Source organism: Mixophyes fleayi, chromosome 5 (assembly GCF_038048845.1).
Source record: "Mixophyes fleayi isolate aMixFle1 chromosome 5, aMixFle1.hap1, whole genome shotgun sequence".
Taxonomy (NCBI): Eukaryota; Metazoa; Chordata; class Amphibia; order Anura; family Limnodynastidae; genus Mixophyes; species Mixophyes fleayi.
In genome coordinates, this window is record NC_134406.1 from 31,778,069 (window position 1) to 31,798,635 (window position 20,567).

At 42.6% G+C, this 20,567-nt stretch overlaps 1 protein-coding gene across 12 annotated transcripts in view; it reads left to right on the top strand.

Annotated features, from left to right (window-relative positions):
• KIAA1217 (KIAA1217 ortholog) overlaps positions 1-20,567 on the top strand; it is a 547,404-nt gene that overhangs the window by 225,822 nt on the left and 301,015 nt on the right. The window lies entirely within an intron of this gene.

A 20,567-nucleotide genomic window follows, 5' to 3' on the forward strand; every position in this document is an offset into this window, starting at 1 on the left:
AAAATGCTCTCTCCCAAGTGAACTGGAGTCCTGTTTTTTGGCTAATTACATAATGCACAAGGTTCTCTGTAGTAAAGCAAAGAAATAACATCATAGGACCTAGTGACAGGTCCTCTTTAAAAGTTCCTGCTGGCTCATAGAGATGACTGACTGACTTATGAATTCTATGTAATTTTGTCTACCTCTTCTGTGAAGAAGTTACGTAGTAAGATATTCTAAACAGACTGTTTTATTATATATATTGTAATCTGTTCTTTCTATATGTTGCTTTCTTGTTCTTTTTTATGTACAACACCACAGAATGTGCTGGAGCTATATAAAGTACAAACATAATAATAATAATAATACGTTTTGAGTCTGTAAGATCCAATAGGGCAGGGAGTGATGTGAGTGAGTTCTCTGTATAGCGCTGAAGAGTTAGTGTCGCTTTATAAATAGCTGATGATGATGAATAACATTATTGTTATTATTATTATTAATAATAATAATATTATTGTTGTTGTTGTTATTATTATTAATACAATTAATATATTTGACCTCAAACCAGACAATTGAAACTTTCTGCAACCCCCAGCTGGTATAGAGCCTATACATTAGGAATTGATGCCCCTGTTCCCCACACTATTAATTACTGGCACATACTTAGGAAGTGTGGTTTGCAGATTCCCATTACTTGTTGAATAGGGAAACATCATAATGAGAACAAATTAGTTGCCTGGGAGTAGCCAGACATTTAATAATGTGTGCTGCTTTCTTCTGGATAATGGCTCCTGCCCAGCTGGCTGGGAGTCTTTATAATTCTCACACATACAAATAAATATTGCTACTGTCATCTGTTTTTATTATTGAATTACTTGTGAGGTGAGTTATGTAGCAGAACAGCATTGTGCTACTTACGGTGTGTTATATTGTAGCGGATACTGACTGCGTTCCTATACAGTACAGATAATGTATATAGGGCTAGGCTCAAACACTTAGGTCATGATACATAGCACTAATGGAGCTGTGCATTGTGTTGCTTACGGTGTGTTATATTGTAGCGGATACTGACTGCGTTTCTATACAGTACAGATAATGTATATAGGGCTAGGCTCAAACACTTAGGTCATGATACATAGCTCTAATGGTGCTGTGCATTGTGCTACTTACAGTGTGTTATATTGTAGCGGATACTGACTGCATTCCTATACAGTATAGATAATGTATATAGGGCTAGGCTCAAACATTTAGGTCATGATACATAGCACTAATGGGCCGCTGGTGCATTGTGCTGCTTACGGTGTGTTATATTGTAGCGGATACTGACTGCGTTCCTATACAGTATAGATAATGTATATAGGGCTAGGCTCAAACACTTAGGTCATGATACATAGCACTAATGGGCCGCTGGTGCATTGTGCTGCTTACGGTGTGTTATATTGTAGCGGATACTGACTGTGTTCCTATACAGTACAGATAATGTATATAGGGCTAGGCTCAAACACTTAGGTATGATACATTGCAGTAATGGTGCTGTGCATTGTGCTGCTTACGGTGTGTTATATTGTAGCGGATACTGACTGCGTTCCTATACAGTACAGATAATGTATATAGGGCTAGGCTCAAACACTTAGCTCATGATACATAACACTAATGGTACGCTGGTGCTGTGCATTGTGCTGCATTTCTGTGATTGTACCTATCAATATTTCCCCAGTCACACATGTGCAGCCAACATCTCTAGCTACGCTCCAGGCTGCTGGATTGAGGCTTTGGGGGCCCAGGTCACTTACCACATGGGGGCCCTATAATCTGCAAGAGCATAGTGCCGTCATACAGGGTTAGTTACTTACCCAATTTTGAGTCACATGGTTCTAAATATACGACACTATTAGGCCCTTGGATGATCTAAATTAATAAGACCTGTTCCCTTGATGATGTCAATTTATAAAAGTGACCTCTTGATTATCATAATTAATAATAGTGCCACCCTTGGTTGTATACTTACCTCTGCATAAAGCCGCGTCCAGAAATAGCTGGGGTCGGGGCAATAATCTGGCTCTGATACTCCGTATCTGCCCAGGTCCTGTTGTGATCTCCCCCTAGCCACACCCTTTTTTGGCAAGCCACACCCCCTCCCTGCTTCCCTGAAAATGGGACTGTTATCAGGTATTCGTGTGTCCCTATGACATTATACTGAATGCAACGTATCTGTACGTATTTAAAAAGCATACATATACAGTCTTCATTTTGAATGGGCAGTTTATCCACTATAGACATATGTGCCATAGCTAAGATCTGTCTGAGGACTTTTTACAGCACTTATACTGGATTGCAGGACTGAACAGTTTTTGTTCATCTAATGTATTTTCTCTTAGCAGGCTAGTAAATATTATGTGTATTTTGTAGGAAGCTCAGTACTGTAAGTAGATATAAAAATGAAGACCTTAATTTTACAAATCAATAGTTGGTTCATATAAAGGTTATAAAAATAGATTTAACATTTAAAAGAAGGCTCAGAATGAAAGGCACTTTTATTTCTTATAGCCAATAAAGCATTGAATAATTGTTATTTATTATTGGATTGCCAATTTAATGTACTATTAGCGGGATTAGTGTAATATTACTCCTTGCTTCTAGTGCAGAAGGTAATATATAAACAGTGACCATGTGATATATAATATATACAGCAACATTTTTAGGTATTGCACACCAGTTATATTGAGCTAAAATAAAATTTGAGATATTTGAACTTTCGGATGACGGGTTTACCCATATCTGTGACATGCTTCATTTCACGCAGCGGCTCCCACTTTTATAGCTTTGGACTTGATGTGCACCTCAGTTTGCACAAATGTGCCTAGTTTTCCTCCGGGGTTCTTAGGTCTGCTGTGCAAGATGGCTGCATTCACAAAGGGGCATAAGTTTGCAGAAGGAAGGGATTAGAGTGGAGTTAGGGTGTTTGCAGAAAAGCATGGAACTGCACCTCAATTTTCGGAGCGGTTCAAAAATGAAATTTTGATGGAAATTGACTATGAGTGCGTCATGAAGTGCTCTGGTTGGACCATCGTGGAGCACAGGTGCAGAACACAGGTGTTTTGCCGTGTGCATAAACGCTCCATAAATTATCGACATCGTTTTTAGCGCTTTTTGCAATGTAGAATTCTGACCACAAGGGGGCAGAAGAGCAGAGGCTATAAGCGGCAGGTCATACTGCCCCGTTTCCTTTTACTGATTTAGGGAAAGTAAGGAAACAGATAACTTGTATTCTATGGGCATTTCTCTATTGTTATATGTAGTCTATCCGTACTGTATATGTCCATTTTACAAATTAACTGAACTAAAGTATATTCTGTCATCTGTGTCTAATCTAATCACCTCTTAGATTGTAAACTCATTTGGACAGAGCCATTTTTGTCTTATATTTGATGTCATTTTACGTACTTCATTTGTATCATAATCCCTTCAATTTACAGCACTACCTAATATGTCGCACTTTTTAAATAAACTTTAATAATAATGTGGGCACAATAATAATAATATTTGTGCCCACATCTGTGTTTTGCTTTTCTTAGACGTCTAGGATATGTAACTAGATTTCTATTGAAAATATTGTCTAACGTAACCTGAACTTGCTTTAAAATCAAGTTCTTTTGAGACCTGAAAAAGTTTGTGAATCCTCAATATAATATTATAATTAGAGATGCTCACTGACCCCCATGAAGTGGTTATGGTTTTGGTTTTGATTTTTGATCTGGATTAGCTTTGTGTTTTGGTTTTGGTTTTGATTTTGGTTTTGGCAAAACCACCCTCGTGTGTTTTGGTTTTGGTTCTGTATTTTTTTAGAAAAATTGCTAAAATATGCTAAAATCACATATTATTAACCTCAATAACACTAATTTCAAGTCATTTGCAGTCAATTTTGACCACCTCACAGGTCACATTATTATTTTCATACACTTTTGGACAAATACTGCAGCGACCTGGCTGGATGCTAAGCGACAGAGCATTGACTCAAACACGCGACAGTTCCTACCCCTAGGTTCCCAAACTGTGCGCCGCGGCTCCCAGGGGTGCCCGTGACCAGGGGACAAAAAAAAAAAAAACTTACCAGCTTCCGGGAGCCAGCATCCTTCTCCCTCCTCGCTTCTCAGTGAATGTCGGGTGTGACGTCATCACGCCCGACATTCAGTGACAAGCGGCAGGAGAGAGGAGGATGCTGGTTCCCGGGCACTGCCGGATTGGTAAATTGTTTTTTTTATCTCCTCCTGGCCATAGCGGGATGCAGAGAGCGCAGAGCGAAGATGCAGAAGGGGCAGAGGGTGAATGTAGAGGGGGCAGAGAGGACAGAGCGATGCTGCAGAGGGGGCAGAGCGTGGATGCAGTGGGGCAGAGCGAGGGGGCAGAGAAGGCAGAGGGGGCACAGAGTGTGTGGATGCAGAGGGGGCACAGAGTGTGTGGATGCAGGGGGGGCACAGAGTGTGGACATGATGTAGGGAGACAGAGTGAGTTAGCTGTAAATTATTCTTTGACAGAAATATAATTGAAAAAAATATATAAAAATATTATTTCCCCTCGGATTTATGTGTATTATTTTTGCATACAACTAAATAAGTATTTCTGTCCTGACCTAAATACTTATTACGTTTTTTGACCCAGCTACTTATAAAACGGGACTGCTCGGTAATTATTTTGGAGGGGTGCCTTGAAAAAATTATGTAAACTCTAAGGGTGCCGCAAACTGAAAAAGTTTGGGAACCACTGGTTCCTACCACATCTAGGACACATTGGCACACAGAGTGACAGAAAAGAAAAATCAGAAGAGAAGCCTGCAAGGCTTAGTATTTGTATTTCAGAAATGACAATTAGCAATGGAGCTCTTGTCTTTGGGTGTATATAACAGTGTACACTTTTTTCTGCAAATTTAGAAGAAAAGCCTGCAGGGACTAGTAGTTGTATTTCTGCAATGAGATTTAACACTGGGGGCTAGATTTACTAAGCTGCAGGTTTGAAAAAGTGGGGATGTTGCCTATAGCAACCAATCAGATTCTAGCTTTCATTTATTTAGTACCTTCTACAAAATGACAGCTAGAATCTGATTGGTTGCTATAGGCAACATCCCCACTTTTTCAAACCCGCAGCTTAGTAAATCTAGCCCTGGAGCTCTCCTTTCTGTGTGTTACCTATATAACACAGTAGAATTGGACTGCAGAATTGCATCAACCTTGTAACCACTATTATTTGTATTTTTCTGCAATGAGATTTAACAATGGAGCTATGGAGCTCTCCTGAATGTCACTGATTACTTTGTTTAACACTGCTACCACCCTCCTCATTCAATTCTCTAACTTTGCCTGCCCAACTGCTCTACAGTCTATGCTACCCCTTCTGTGTCCCTCTCTCAAATGGCGCTAGATCGTCGTGGAGGGCGGTATTTATAGATTCCAAAACTCCCGAGATCCGACGATGTCACGATGAAGTTTTGCCTCGTTTTCGATTCCGAAAAAGCGGGAAAGTAGCGAGCGGCTCGGTACTCGGATCCCCTAGGTTCGGGTGTGTTCGGTTTCTGAGGAACCGAGCCTGAGCATCTCTAATTATAATATGCTTACAGCATAAGTGCTTTGGTTTTGTTGGGAGTTGTTTACTGCTGTAGTCATTATGTATATCGACCACCCCAAGAGTTACTTAAAGGAAGCTCCAAACTTTCACCGAAGTCCGTTCTGTATGTGACATAAAAAAATAGTTTTACTATTTGTCATAGAAATCTCTTTGGTTCTCGATAATGATAAAATATAGTAAGAGAGTGATGTTGAGTGACTGATGTGTGTCTCTAGTCTGTTTTCTTTGTAAAATAAATTGGTCACTTTTAAATTACCAGCTGTCAGATGCTGTAAGAACATTTGTATTTATTTGTTTCCATTGCACAGAAAACTATTTACTCTTCCTTAAAGGAGTAAAAAAATGAAGGCCGCATCCCAACATTTATAGCAGTGTGGCCAGGGGACCGGACAGTAACATGATATACCTACCTACGTAGCTGGAGAGGACGTCCCAGGGTAGGGAGCCAGCTGATCATGTGATGCAAAAGTTCAGTCTCTTTGGTCGGATACATCCCACCGCTCTCAAGTTTTGATATATAAGGGATGAAGGTAAAATGCAGTGTCCTTATTAAACTCACTTTCCACACTGTTTTGTTAAGGAGTAAAGTATGATTTAGTGTAATCTGCACAGATCAATTATTTCTTGTACTTAGGAGACTGTTGTCTTGTCACTCAGACTCAGAGAGAGTTAAACATAGTTATCTCCTCTCCCAGAATGTCCAGGAGACTCCCGAACCAGAGGGAGACCTCCTGGGCTCCCCATGGATGCAGACAACTGTCCCCACAAGGGCACCTACCTGCCTGCACGGTGGACAGGAACGTGATCTTAATTAGCAGCAATTGAAAAGCCACCAGGAATCTATACACCTTTCAAATTTGCACTCCCCCCCCCCCCCCTCCAACCTCTAGCCGTTCCATTTATCACAGGAAATCCCAATTTACCAAGGGCAAAAAAGGTGTGGCCTATCAGGTTGCCGGCAAGGTCATGCCAAATAGGTAACCTGTCTGAGCACCAATAGAGCTGGCTCCTATGGCTCAGGGGTGTGGCCAATTTTGCCCCATTTCTCTATTCAAATATGTTGGGAGGTATGTGGACATAAAGTGCCACTTGGAGCCTGTGCCCCAACACTCCCACCCACAAGCTTATGGTATCATGGTCTTCACTGGAGAAGGTGGTATAGCAATTAGGGTAGCAATAGTAACAACCACTGTCGGAACCATGGACCATGCGGTGCCCATTTGACACTTCTATGTGCCAGACTGCTTTGTTCTCCGCCCTTTCCTTAACTCTGGAGAGAGGTACTAGAGTTGACATATATGAGGAACGTAGACAAGGGTCAGATTTTGAGAACCCCAGTATTGCAGTCAGATCTGTGTGTGAAGTGGGTATGGTGTGTGTGTTGCGGGCGTTATTAGAGGGGTGGGGTTGAGATGTTTGGCCCAAGTTCGTACACCTGGTACTGACCCATGTGTGGGAAATCATAGGTGAAAGGTTTGCAGGACCCTTGGGATATAACTACTGTATATGCTAAGTTGCTACACTATGTAGTTGCCTATTAAACCAATTATCAGAAAGACAAATCTAAAATTTAGATTTAGCTCATAGCTGTTGTGCATAGGCAATATCCAGCCTCCTGCTCTCTGCTGCCAGTCTGAACAATATTTGGTATTTCTAAATGTATAGTGATATCCTGTATGTGTAATTGCTTTTTAATATTTGTAAAATATTTTTTATTGGAGTTCAATTAATTAATTCTGGAGATTCTGGGGGGGATCAGAATATCTTAGTACACTGCTGGGATTCTATTCTTTATGTTAATATCCTCTGTTTAACGGTATTGCAGCTAGAACAGGAATGTGTATGTTTGCAGCTGACAAATTGTTGGACTTCAAGAAATTATAGTTTCCTAGCTGGAAGTACACCTGTCACCTTTACACAGTACAAGCAGTCACGTTTTCCACTGAACCAATCAATATTCATGAGAATGCAGCCTGTTTTCTCACTAACAGCCAGTGGCATCACTGAGCCATATTGTATTGCTATTCTAAATGCTTATTCCTGTAGAAACTGTACAGGACAGGCACAATGGCTGAAAAATAGGCTCTCCGCACCGAATGTAGTGTCATAAATGACCACCAGGGGACTGTTATGCACAATATTACACCACTCACTCCTATTGTTTGTGGTATGGATATGAATGTCACCTTCAATTAACATTTTCTAATACATCAATAAGTTCAAAACTATTTATCATGTTAGCTATTTGTCCTATTAGTTTTATTTTACATTTGTGTTTTTAAGTATATTGTTAGGTATTTTATGTCATGGGCTGCAGGGAAGTTGGGACCAGCAAACAACTAGACACATGCTAAGGGTCATGTATGACCCTTACACCTGTAAGAGCAATCTGCTCCTGGTTTTGTGGGTTGTCAGGTGCTCCAGAAGATGCACAGGGTGGAATGAGATGTGATATCAAAGTCTACACTACCACCGTTTTAAGAACACTCCTTTTATTCAGTTAACATTTTCTGTCCCCTTAAAATACAATTTGGTTTGTCTTCATGTATTGCTTACTCTACTCATGAGCGTAAGGAACATCAGAATAGTCTTATTATTACTAGAGATGAGCGGGCTCGGATATCTGAAATCCGAGCCCACCCGAACGTTGCCGATCCGAGCCGGATCCGAGACAGATCCGGGTATTGGCGCCAAATTCAAATCTGAAACTGAGGCTCTGAGTCATAATCCCGCTGTCGGATCTCGCGATACTCGGATCCTATAAATTCCCTGCTAGCCGCCGCCATCTTCACTCGGGCATTGATCAGGGTAGAGGGAGGGTGTGTTAGGTGGTCCTCTGTCCTGCTATATCTCGTGCTGTGCTGTGCTGGGGAAATAACAATGCCCTTAGAAGGACACAGCACAGCACGAAAAATGTTAAAAAAAGTTATAAAAAAAAAATAATTATAAAAAAATATCCACAAACAATCCTGCAGTATAAGTCCATTGGTACTGCAATATTACAAAGTTCACTGATTCTGCAGAATAGACTGGCAATTAGTGGAAATGATTGTTATTGAATGTTATTCAGGTTAATAATAGCGTAGGAGTGAAAATAAACCAAAAAACTTGATTTTAACACTTTTTATGTTTTTTTCAAAATAAATCCGAATCCAAAACCTTAAATCCGAACCAAAACCTTTCGTCAGGTGTTTTGCGAAACAAATCCAAACCCAAAACCTCAAACAAATCCGAATACAAAACACGAGACACCAAAAGTGGCCGCTGCACATCCCTAATTATTACATTGTATGAAGTGCTCCTAAAATTGCAGGAGTGCAACTGGAAGCTGCAAAGTGCATCACACTATAAGTATAGTGATGAGACCCGATCACCAGGACCTCAGAGGTGGTGCAGGAAAAGCCTGTGCATCCTCCGGCAGTCCAGGAACCGCTCCTGTAAATGATCCGTCTCCACCCTTTTATCACTCCACCCATCTGTCCCGATTTAGGCAGGACAGTCTCGATTTGATGACTGTTTCCTGCCATCCAGCCCATCAACTTGTCTGTCCCACATTGGAAAAGTTGGAAGATATATCTCATGCACTACTGCTCTGCATAGCATAGCAGGGGAGAACACATGCAGTCATCTCCACCCATCAGTTGATCTAAAAGTTTGCACCATGGCTAACACCATCTTGGCCTACAAATCCAATATCTTCCCCATAAATCTAGGTGCACTTCATTATCATCATGACTTTACCAGAGTATTTGCGCTGTAGTTTTATACTTTTGCAGTTTGATAATGGGCCTTATCGTTATTCTAATGATGCCAGATCTACTTTAGCAGACTGATGATCCACATTGAAAGGGCTCTGTTTTATCACCTTGTGGTCATAAAAGTACAGTTTTTTTTCTCTTCTAATCCTCTTTCATCATCATCAGTTATTTATATAGCGCCACTAATTCCGCAGCGCTGTACAGAGAACTCACATCAGTCCCTGCCCCATTGGAGCTTACAGTCTAAATTCCCTAACATATACACCCAGACACAGAAAGAGAAAGAGACTAAGGTCAATTTTGATAGCAGCCAATTAACCTACTAGTATGTTTTTAGAGTGTGGAAGGAAACCCACGGAAACACGGGGAGAGCATAAAAACTTCACACAGATAAGGCCAGGGTCGGGAATCAATCCCATGACCCCAGTGCTGCAAGGCAGAAGTGCTAACCACTAGACCACTGTGCTTTTGGATATTTCTTGGCGTGGGGAGATTCCATGCATTTGTAGTCCCCTATAAATACAATATATAGATAATGTTTCAGTATTTGTTTTAATGGAAAAAACAAAACTGAATCTTACACTTATAAGTGCAAATATAAAGAGGAATGTGGTTGTTTGTGCAGAATATGTATGTCCATCTGTTTTACCAAACATATAAAATTAGTGAAAGTAAATGATATTTAAAAATGCAGCACATTTCCTTTCCAATATTTAAAACGATTGACAATCTCCGTTTATATACATCAGGATGCTGTGGTTAATCTGGGACGTTCACGCTGAGCTTCTCATCCCTGTAGAGTAGATGAGACGTTTGTTTTCACGTGAACACGTCCCCGGCCACATTCCCTAGGATTCTAGTTAAAGATTTAATTGGTACACCAAGGTTAATGAGCATGAAATCCCCCAAGGAAGTTATTCAGTCCTAGGCTGCTCTGCCTGGAAGAGGTTAGCAGTACTTCCTGCAAACATGGATGAGTGAACAGTTTCAGAGAGTGTTGTACAACTATTGCCAGCTCCCTTATCCCGGACATAGAGCAGAACAAGATTTGGTGTAAAAGTCTGAAGGGTGCAAAGAAATCCCAAATGATGAGTTACGAGAAGTGATGTCATCAGATCCTTTGCACAAATTGGTTCCATACTTTAAGGTTCACCAAAAAGGCAAACTGTCACTCACAGACTGACGGGAGAAGTGAATCATGACGCCTGCTTTCATGGCTAAATGCAAATGTGAAAATCAAAAAGAAGATTTAAAAGGCAAAATAAAGCATTATATTATATTGCTATGTACAGCTAAATATCATGTATGTCACATATGAAGAAAATAAAGCGACTATAACATATGTGGCGCGCTCTCTGGCAACTGAATGATGCTGACGCGACCTTAGGGTCACGTCAGCATCATTCAGCCAGCAGGGAGCTGCGGCGGGGGAGGAGCGCTCTCTCCTCTGCTGGCTCTCATTACTTTTTTAGATTTTTACATAAAAGGGGGTGACAGAGCGCTGTCACCCCCTTTGCCACTGACACAGGGACAAGCCGCAGCAGATGGCTGCGGCTCCGGAGCCGCGGGTTGCCGACCCCTGTCCTAGGTCAACTTCAAATGTCAGTGTACAAATAAAGCTAAAAAAATGTGTTTGCTACATGAAAAGACAGCCAGTATTCAACTTATGTGCAGAATAATAAACTAATTTGCACCCCTTGCATTGTAACATGGTTGTGTGCAGGAGAAAACTAACACCTTTTTTTTGCCTTACTTTACTTAATGAATGAGGCCCATCTTGGCTTAGTTCCCAACTGTCCCAAATTCCCAGCACCAATTTCAGGTCTTCCATTCGCGTCCCTTAAAAAAATTGTTCTGGAAATGTCCCTATTTTTTTTTATTAATGACCAACTGCACAATAAAATTCCACAGTTACAGGCAATTCTTACCATCAATTCTTATTCTGTCGGCTTTAGAAGTTTACAGTTCTTGAAAAGGATTCTTTGAAGTGCATAATGTACACTATTATTAGTGGTAATAAGTAATAGCTCCCCATGTGCAGTCAGTCTGGATGTACAGACTCAGCAGACAAAGTCCCTGGCAATGGTTGTACAAAGTTGATCATGTGACTTCAAAAGTGGCGATACTTTCAGATGACAGGTGGCTGTTGATTTGCATGGTGCAGGATATGGAAGTCCAGGACACCAACATCTTTAATGTTTTGCAATGCATTACTGAGGTTAATGCATACTTGCCTACTTTGGGCAAATTCTTTCCGGGAGAGGGCCGTGACTGGAGGGCGGGATGGGGCGGGGCGCAGCCAGACACGTCATTTTGGCCCCACCCCTGCGGCGAAAATGGTGTTTTGGCATGGGGGGCGGGGCCAAAATGACGCGATTCACCACAAATCGCGTCATTTTGAGATGCCAGTAGTGGGATGTGGGAGATTTGCCTGCTCTCCCGGGAGCCCGTGAGACTGACCCGAATTTCTGACCGTTTTTTTAACTCGTGACAGGTCAGCACGGTGGCTCAGTGGTTAGCACTTCTGCCTCACAGCACTGGGGTCATGAATTCTATTCCTGACCATGACCTTATCTGTGTGGAATTTGTATGTTCTCCCTGTGTTTGCACCAATTAACCTACTAGCCAATTAAGGTTAATTGGCTAGTAGGTTATTTGGCGCAAACACAGGGAGAACATACAAATTCCACACATATAAGCCATGGAATCGGGACGCCTTAGGTCAATTTGTTTGCAGCCAATTAACCTACTAGTAGGTTAATTGGCTGCTAACAAATTGACTTTAATCTGTGTCTGTGTATGTTAGGGAGTTTAGACAGTAACCTCCAATGGGGCAGGGACTGATGTGAGTGAGTTCTCTGTACAGTGCTGCAGAATTAGTGGCACTATATAAATAAATGGTGATGATGACTAACAAGATACTGAGTGCTGAATGTTGTGTTGTGGAGATTTTCCAAAAAAGATGGGACCAACTTGTGATAATGCAGCTCCTGATTGGGCAATTTCCCCAGCCATTCAGCTGGATCCAACCAACACACAGTGATTCATTTACCAGTGGCGCACGCAGGGGGGGTTTCTGAGTCTCTAGAAACCCCCCCCCAGCGCTATCTTAGTGCCCACCATAGCCTCACTGTCCTATACAGCAGCCGCGGCGCTGTCAAAGAAGCGTCCGTGGCGGTGCTGTAGACGCTTCTTAGACAGCGCCGCGGCTGCTGTATAGGACAGCGCTGGCGAAACGGAGCTGCTGCGCATGCGCCCGCTCTCTCTCGTGTTTTTTTTTTTTTTTTCGGTTGGCGGGGAGAAAGCCCCCCGACAATCCTCCGTGCGCCCCTGTTTACTGTCAAAGTACAAAAACCCAACGCAACCAATCAGCTTTCAGTATGTAACCTGTGTTAGTTAATAACCTCACAGTCCCAAAACCTTTGTAAGTACTGCAGGTAAATATGTTCCCAGAGTTACTTTTATTTTGCATACCCCATTGGCTTCCCAGATCTCCATCCAGTTACTATCATGTTCTGGGCAAAGTTTTTAAATTTAATAACATTTTATTGAGAGCATCAGAATTGTACAAACATGGCAAAAAAAGAGACAAAAAAAACGATTGGTTATCTTACACAAAGAACCTTAGTAACAATAGTAGAAAATTAAGTATTTCAAATTTATTTCAACAGAAATAGGGGTAGAGTTAGAAGTGAGGAAGAGGGGTGTTTAAACAGGGTCCATGTTTTGAAGAAAAAGACTGATGATTTTCTCAGGATACTAATCATTTGTTCTATTTCGTAGATATATCAGATTTTTTCCCTTAAGGGCAGCTATGGTAGGGTGATTCTGATTCTTCTTCTGGAAACTGGCTATCAAGCAGGTGGCCGCACTTAGGATGTGTCTGACAAGATTATGAGAATGTTTGGGAAGATCAGGATATGATAGAGGAAGTAGTACGTGCTTTGGCTGGAAGGGAAGCTTGGTGGCGGTTAAGGAAGTGACAAGATTTTGAATCTTTGACCAGAATCTCTGTACGGCTTTGCAGGACCACCAGATATGTAATAAATAACCATTTTATTGACAAGCTCTCCAACAAAGAGGAGAGGTACTAGGATAGAAGTCTAATCAGAATAAGATATCCGTAAAAAAGCTTATGTATTCTCTTTGACACTGACGCTAATGGAGGATTTGGTTACTCCTTCCCATATGGCTGACTAGTCTTCATCATCTCTTACCTAGTTTTTTTCGTGGGGGGAATTTTTGAGATTCACCCCAAGTGTTCTGTGCAAAGTATGTTTGAAAAATGAAACGGCCGTGTGACCATTTGGTTACGAGTTCTCAGGGCCATCAATTACAACATCACCACGGTCAGACATCATCCCGCATCACAGGTTAAATTGGACTATAAAGCCCTTAGAATGGCATGGTGATTCATAGGCAAACCGAGGGGGGGGGGTTTCTAATGCCTGGAAACCCCCCCCCCCCTCTCAGCCTGGGGTACTGTATGCTTGAGGTGGCTGGACCCTGCCCTGGGACCAGCCACTTTGCAGATTGTGTACAGATCGTTTCTGTCTGCACTGTTCACATCTCTCCCCAACAAGTATTGAAAGCAGCAAGAACAGGTAGGAGAGAGTCTGTCAACTGTTCTGACACAGTCAGTCAGGAATTTATACTGACTGTAGGGACAGTTGGGAGATATGTCCCGCTTCACACAACTGGCCAAACCCACTGGTGGTGTGACACGGAAACCCCTCTCTACAAATCCTGCGTTTGCCCCTAGTGATTGACTTGCTTTGTTTTTGGTAAAATAACTGAAAAGACTCTGGATATACAAGTATAGCCGGACCCTGCTCATCTCCAGGCCTCATAGCGGATGGACCCGCTTCCCCTTCCGTCACTGTCTATAGGCAGAAACATTCCACCAAAACAGAAGTGCTGGTACCCATCATATAGCTGCAGACTTCCCTCTCCTGACTGCATGCTAGTCTACTCTCCTGGACTGTCCAGGAGTGTCACGAATTTCGGGGAGTTCTACTGGAGGGGCAGATGAGGCTTAATTATTCGTTTTGCGTACTAAGGCCCCGACCCCACGGTGCGGAATTACATAGCAGGGGGCGGGGTAATGGTGACATCATCATTGTGCTACCACGCCCCTTCCTGCTCCCTGACCTCACCTCTGGGAGATCTCAGAGGAAAGTAATACAGTTGTCAAGTATTCCTGAATGGCAAATCTCACAGCCTAAAGCTTAGCAACATCTGACTGGCCAATGAAGATATATTTGATAACCTTACCGTTATGGAGATGAGGTCATTTGGCAATTGAGGCCGGGGGGGGGGGGGGGGGGGGGTGACGCTGTAATATGCATGATTTTGACCCTTCCCTCGCACCCAAGGGGGTGGGGCCAAAATGACCCGATTTGTAGGAAAGGCCCACGTCGCTGCCACTTCTCTAGGAAGCGTCAGGATGCGGGAGGAGTCCCTGCTCTCACAGAAGTCGGAGAACTACATGAAACTCTGGAGTCTCCCAAACATTCCGGGAGAGTATGCATTAATAGGACAGCCACTTCCGAAGACAACAGATAACTTCTGTTTGAAATTTGGACAATTTAGGCTTATTTTGTCCTGATTTGGTTGTATGTTGGTGGATATGATTTTACCTTATCTTTCCCTATTTTGAGAATATCTAGGAAACCTGAGCTGTTTCTGGAAATCAAGTGCAGGATCTGTGCAGCTTATGTAAAACACAAATAATTCTATGAATCTCACTCGATATTTGAAATAAACCTCTCACTTGGGCTGATAAATGTGCTTTTTAAGTGTCTAAAGCAAATATCTCAAGGCTAGACATTGACAGAAATGAACCTTTCATCTGTTAATATGTTTATAAATATCATTAAATCATTAATAAACCTATTAAATCTTAATGTGTGGTGAAACCGTTTAGAAACCCTGTCATCAAAGCTTTTGAACATGTTTTTCTATTTTCATGTTATTGATGTTTTGCTTTCCCAGCTGTGCGAGTGCTCATTACACTGTGTTAAGACAAAATGGTCCCTGAATGGGATTTTCACATAAAGGGCATTGCCAGTAATTATTGGCGCGAGTTAATCCATTTAATACCACTGTGCGATCTCCGTGACTGGAGTTTTGTGACATATTCACAGTTGTTTGGTCGAAAAATTGAATGTGTGGATTTCTGGTTTCCCCCCATTGCTCACCTCCCTACAGATGGAGCAAACTTTAGTGCCCGGTGTGTGGGACACCATTGTCATCATCACCATCACTTTTGTTTAATTGTAAGGCACCACAATGCTCAGCAGTCAGGATGACAAATGATACAAAATACAAATCACACATAGAAAGATAACAAGTACAGATGATGAAGGAGGTGCAGACGTGAGACAGAGGGTACAGAAGGCCCTACTCAGGGTGCACACGTCACAGTGTTTTGTAACCAGTGGTAGAACAACGTAGCGTCCTCTATGGTGTCAGGCCCCGCACCTGCTCTGAAGCAAGTGGAGCATTGCTGGCCCCTCCCACAAATTTTGCTATGGAAGCCCAGTGATGTCATGTTCTCCCCCCGTCACAAGCTATAAGTGACATTATGCACTTATCCTCGGATGCACACATGTTCTGGGATCCATGGCGTCTGTGGACAGGTGATTGCAGTCCAGGCACTCTTGTGTACCTAGTGTTATGCCCATATGCAAAATAATTGTTTTGTGAAGTCAGATATTTAAATAAGATTCAGGGGGCAAAGCTCACATAAAAGGTGGTGTGACTGGATCACTATTAAATAACTTTTGGTAAAAATTTATTTAAAGCTAATAGCATGGGGCACTTATTTTATGTATGGCAATGCCAGTATTTTTGATATTGTGTATATTGTGATATAGGAAATTGTTATTTCTGAGACCAGGCTCGAAACAGTTTTTTCTTGTTTTCACCTTACTATAGGAAATGCCTATTTCTGATGCATATATCTGACACAATGAGCCTGTGTTTACCAAGCCTTTGGTGTATTGTGGTTTAAGGAAGTGGCTTGTTGTGAGTCCTTTTGTTGATCTGTAGAAATGTGTATTTGGCGACTGTCTGAAATATTCATGCCAGTTAGACCTTTTGACTTGCTAGTGAGTCTCCTGTCTCTGAAATAAGATTCGGGAAATCACAGCAAGGTTTTTAAGAATTTCATAGTTAAGTGTAAATTTTGTTAGCCTTGAAATGCATGTAGATTTCTGTTGGTGTCAATAGAGTATATCCTGTTTCTAAAAATAGACTATTTCTTAACTGTATAAAAGAGGAGCTCTGTGAGCATGTAGGTGTTCTTCTGAATTGTCATCTGACCTGATCACACTGGAACCTTCCACCAGTGTGTGTGAGCAAATAAACATCTTGCTTCAAAGACCTGCTTGGTATCATCTTCAATATTGATGTTTTCCTGTGATCTACAGATTAGACCCTAAAATCTAATCCGTTCTCCGGCTGTCTCTGCGGTTTGAACCCAAGCTATTCCAGTGCCAACGCTCTGTGCTATCCAGCAACCCTGGTTAGTGTGATAGGCCAGGGGGGATCCATTCACAGCAACCCGGATCCATAGTAAGAGGTCCGGAGTTACCAGCCCAGGTACACCAGCAAGGAGACCCGCTAGCAGCGTCAGTTACGCAGAAGAAACCCGGTTCTGGGTGCCGGTATAGGAGCCCAGTGGTGGCAGCAGCTTAAGCCCCTCCTACTGCGGCAAGAGGGCGCTTTTTGGATAACGAAAGGGAACGGTGGCAAAGTAAGTCCAGCCGGTTCCCAGCAACAACAGACAGGGTGGCATAGGCGGTCCATCCTGTCACAGGTGGTGTTTCTTGTTTTGTTGGGGCTGCAAAGCATTATGTGCCCCATTTAAAATACTTGCTTTTTTTTCTAAGAATGTGGAGATTGGGCCTCAGCAGATACTTTGCATAGGACCCACTTCTGTACCTGTCAGGCTCACTTTATACTTGAAAGGGCATCTTTTAGACACATTTTGATTAAAGTAATACAGACATAAATACATGCATATAAGATAGGCCTGGTGCCTACTTGCCTACTTTTTGGACCTCCCCTCCAGGAGATCCTAGGGGGTGGTCCAAAGGGCAAGTTCAAGGGCGGAGTGACACTATTTGCTTCATCACAGCCCCGCCCCCTGCTTCACAACAATGTGATTCCCATGATGCAGGAATATCAGGCAGGATCCGGGAGGGTGGAACTCTGCCGGGAGTATAGGAGAATTTCAGGAGTCCCACAATTAGGGAGTCTACCGGAGATTAGGCAAGTATGGCCTGATGTCCTTTCACTTTCATGAGTCACTTTCACTAGCCATAAGTTAGGCTAAACCAAGCAGTATTTTAGGAAATAAATTAAACGGTTGGAATTAATGAAGAATGGTCCTAAAGCGATATTAGGCAGGACTTTAAAAGGATGTTTTGAGTGCACTAAATAAATGATAATTAGAATCTGATTGGTTGCTATAAGCAACATCTCCACTTTTTCAAACCCGCAGTGTAGTAAATCTAGCCCTATGTCTCTTTTATTACATGACTCATTCTGAAGGTGTTCCATGAAATGCATATGTTGATGGAAGTTATTGTACGATTTAGGGAAGGGTTTCTCAGCTCCGGTCCTCAGGTACCTTCCAGGTACCTTCCAGTTATATTTTGAGGGTTTCCTTGATACACAGGTGAGTTAATCTATTTGACTGAGTCAGTAATTATCCTACCTGTTCTTACAGACAGAAATCCTCAAGAGCTGTAGAGGGTACTAAAAGATTGGAGAGGACTAAAGTTGAGAAACACTGATCTAGGTGATCAAGTGAAAATGCAAGAGTTCTAGAAGTGGGTTCCAAATACTTGGTTTCAGAAAAAAGCCTGATAAAGCAAGAACATTTGTCGTAATAATAATAATAATAGTAATAATAATAATAATAGTAATAATAATAGTAATAATAATAATAATAATAATAATAATAGTAATAATAATAGTAATAATAATAATAATAGTAATAATAATAATAATAATAATAATAAAAGTACAATGTATGTAAATGGAATAACTATGATAAATAAATAGTATAAGAAAAAAAAAGAATGAGGCAGATATACTGTACATTGAAAAAACACATTAAATATATATTTACTGAGAACAATGTTGATGTGTTCAATACTTATTTCACCTGCTGTGTGTGTGTGTATATATATATATATATATATATATATTATGGACAAAAGTATTCGAACGCTTGACCATTACACCAAGGGGACTGTAATGACATTGTATTCAAATACATATACTTTAATATGGAGTTGGTCCCCCTTTTGCAGCAATAACAGCTTCCAAATTTCTTGGAAGGCTTTCCACAAGATGTTGGAGTGTTTCTGTGGGAATTTGTGCCCATTCATTCTGTACAGCATTTATGAGGTCAGGCACTGGTGTTGGAGGAGAAGACCTGGCCCGCAATCTCCGTTCCAGTTCATCCCAAAGGTGTTCGATAGGGTTGAGGTCAGGGCTCTGTGCGGGCCAGTCAAGTTCTTCAACACCGAACTCATCAAACCATGTCTTTGTAACCCTTGATTTGTGCACTGGGGCACAGTCATGTCGGAATAGAAAAGGGCCTTCCCCAAACTGTTGCCACAAAGTTGGAAGCATAGCATTGTCCAAACTGACTTGGTATGCTGAAGCATTAAGATTGCCCTTCACTGGAGATAAAGGGTCTAGACCAAACCCTGAAAAACAGCCCAATACCATTATCCCTCCTCCACCAAACTTCACAGTTGACATAATGTAGTCAGGCAATTTTCACTTGTTGGAAGGTGTGTCCTCTCACTGCTGCTCTGCAGCCTAATGGGAATGTTGGAAGGTGTGTCCTCTCACTGCTGCTCTGCAGCCTAATGGGAATGTTGGAAGGTGTGTCCTCTCACTGCTGCCCTGCAGCCAAATGGGAATGTTGGAAGGTGTGTCCTCTCACTGCTGCTCTGCAGCCTAATGGGAGTGTTGGAAGGTGTGTCCTCTCACTGCTGATCTGCAGCCTAATGGGAATGTTGGAAGGTGTGTCCTCTCACTGCTGCCCTGCAGCCTAATGGGAGTGTTGGAAGGTGTGTCCTCTCACTGCTGCTCTGCAGCCTAATGGGAGTGTTGGAAGGTGTGTCCTCTCACTACTGCTCTGCAGCCTAATGGGAGTGTTGGAAGGTGTGTCCTCTCACTGCTGCTCTGCAGCCTAATGGGAGTGTTGGAAGGTGTGTCCTCTCACTGCTGCTCTGCAGCCTAATGGGAGTGTTGGAAGGTGTGTCCTCTCACTACTGCTCTGCAGCCTAATGGGAGTGTTGGAAGGTGTGTCCTCTCACTGCTGCTCTGCAGCCTAATGGGAGTGTTGGAAGGTGTGTCCTCTCACTGCTGCTCTGCAGCCTAATGGGAGTGTTGGAAGGTGTGTCCTCTCACTGCTGCTCTGCAGCCTAATGGGAGTGTTGGAAGGTGTGTCCTCTCACTGCTGCCCTGCAGCCTAATGGGAGTGTTGGAAGGTGTGTCCTCTCACTGCTGCTCTGCAGCCTAATGGGAGTGTTGGAAGGTGTGTCCTCTCACTGCTGCTCTGCAGCCTAATGGGAGTGTTGGAAGGTGTGTCCTCTCACTGCTGCTCTGCAGCCTAATGGGAGTGTTGGAAGGTGTGTCCTCTCACTGCTGCTCTGCAGCCTAATGGGAATGTTGGAAGGTGTGTCCTCTCACTGCTGCTCTGCAGCCTAATGGGAATGTTGGAAGGTGTGTCCTCTCACTGCTGCCCTGCAGCCAAATGGGAATGTTGGAAGGTGTGTCCTCTCACTGCTGCTCTGCAGCCTAATGGGAGTGTTGGAAGGTGTGTCCTCTCACTGCTGATCTGCAGCCTAATGGGAATGTTGGAAGGTGTGTCCTCTCACTGCTGCCCTGCAGCCTAATGGGAGTGTTGGAAGGTGTGTCCTCTCACTGCTGCTCTGCAGCCTAATGGGAGTGTTGGAAGGTGTGTCCTCTCACTGCTGCTCTGCAGCCTAATGGGAGTGTTGGAAGGTGTGTCCTCTCACAGCTGCCCTGCAGCCTAATGGGAATGTTGGAAGGTGTGTCCTCTCACTGCTGCTCTGCAGCCTAATGGGAATGTTGGAAGGTGTGTCCTCTCACTGCTGCCCTGCAGTCTAATGGGAATGTTGGAAGGTGTGTCCTCTCACTGCTGCTCTGCAGCCTAAT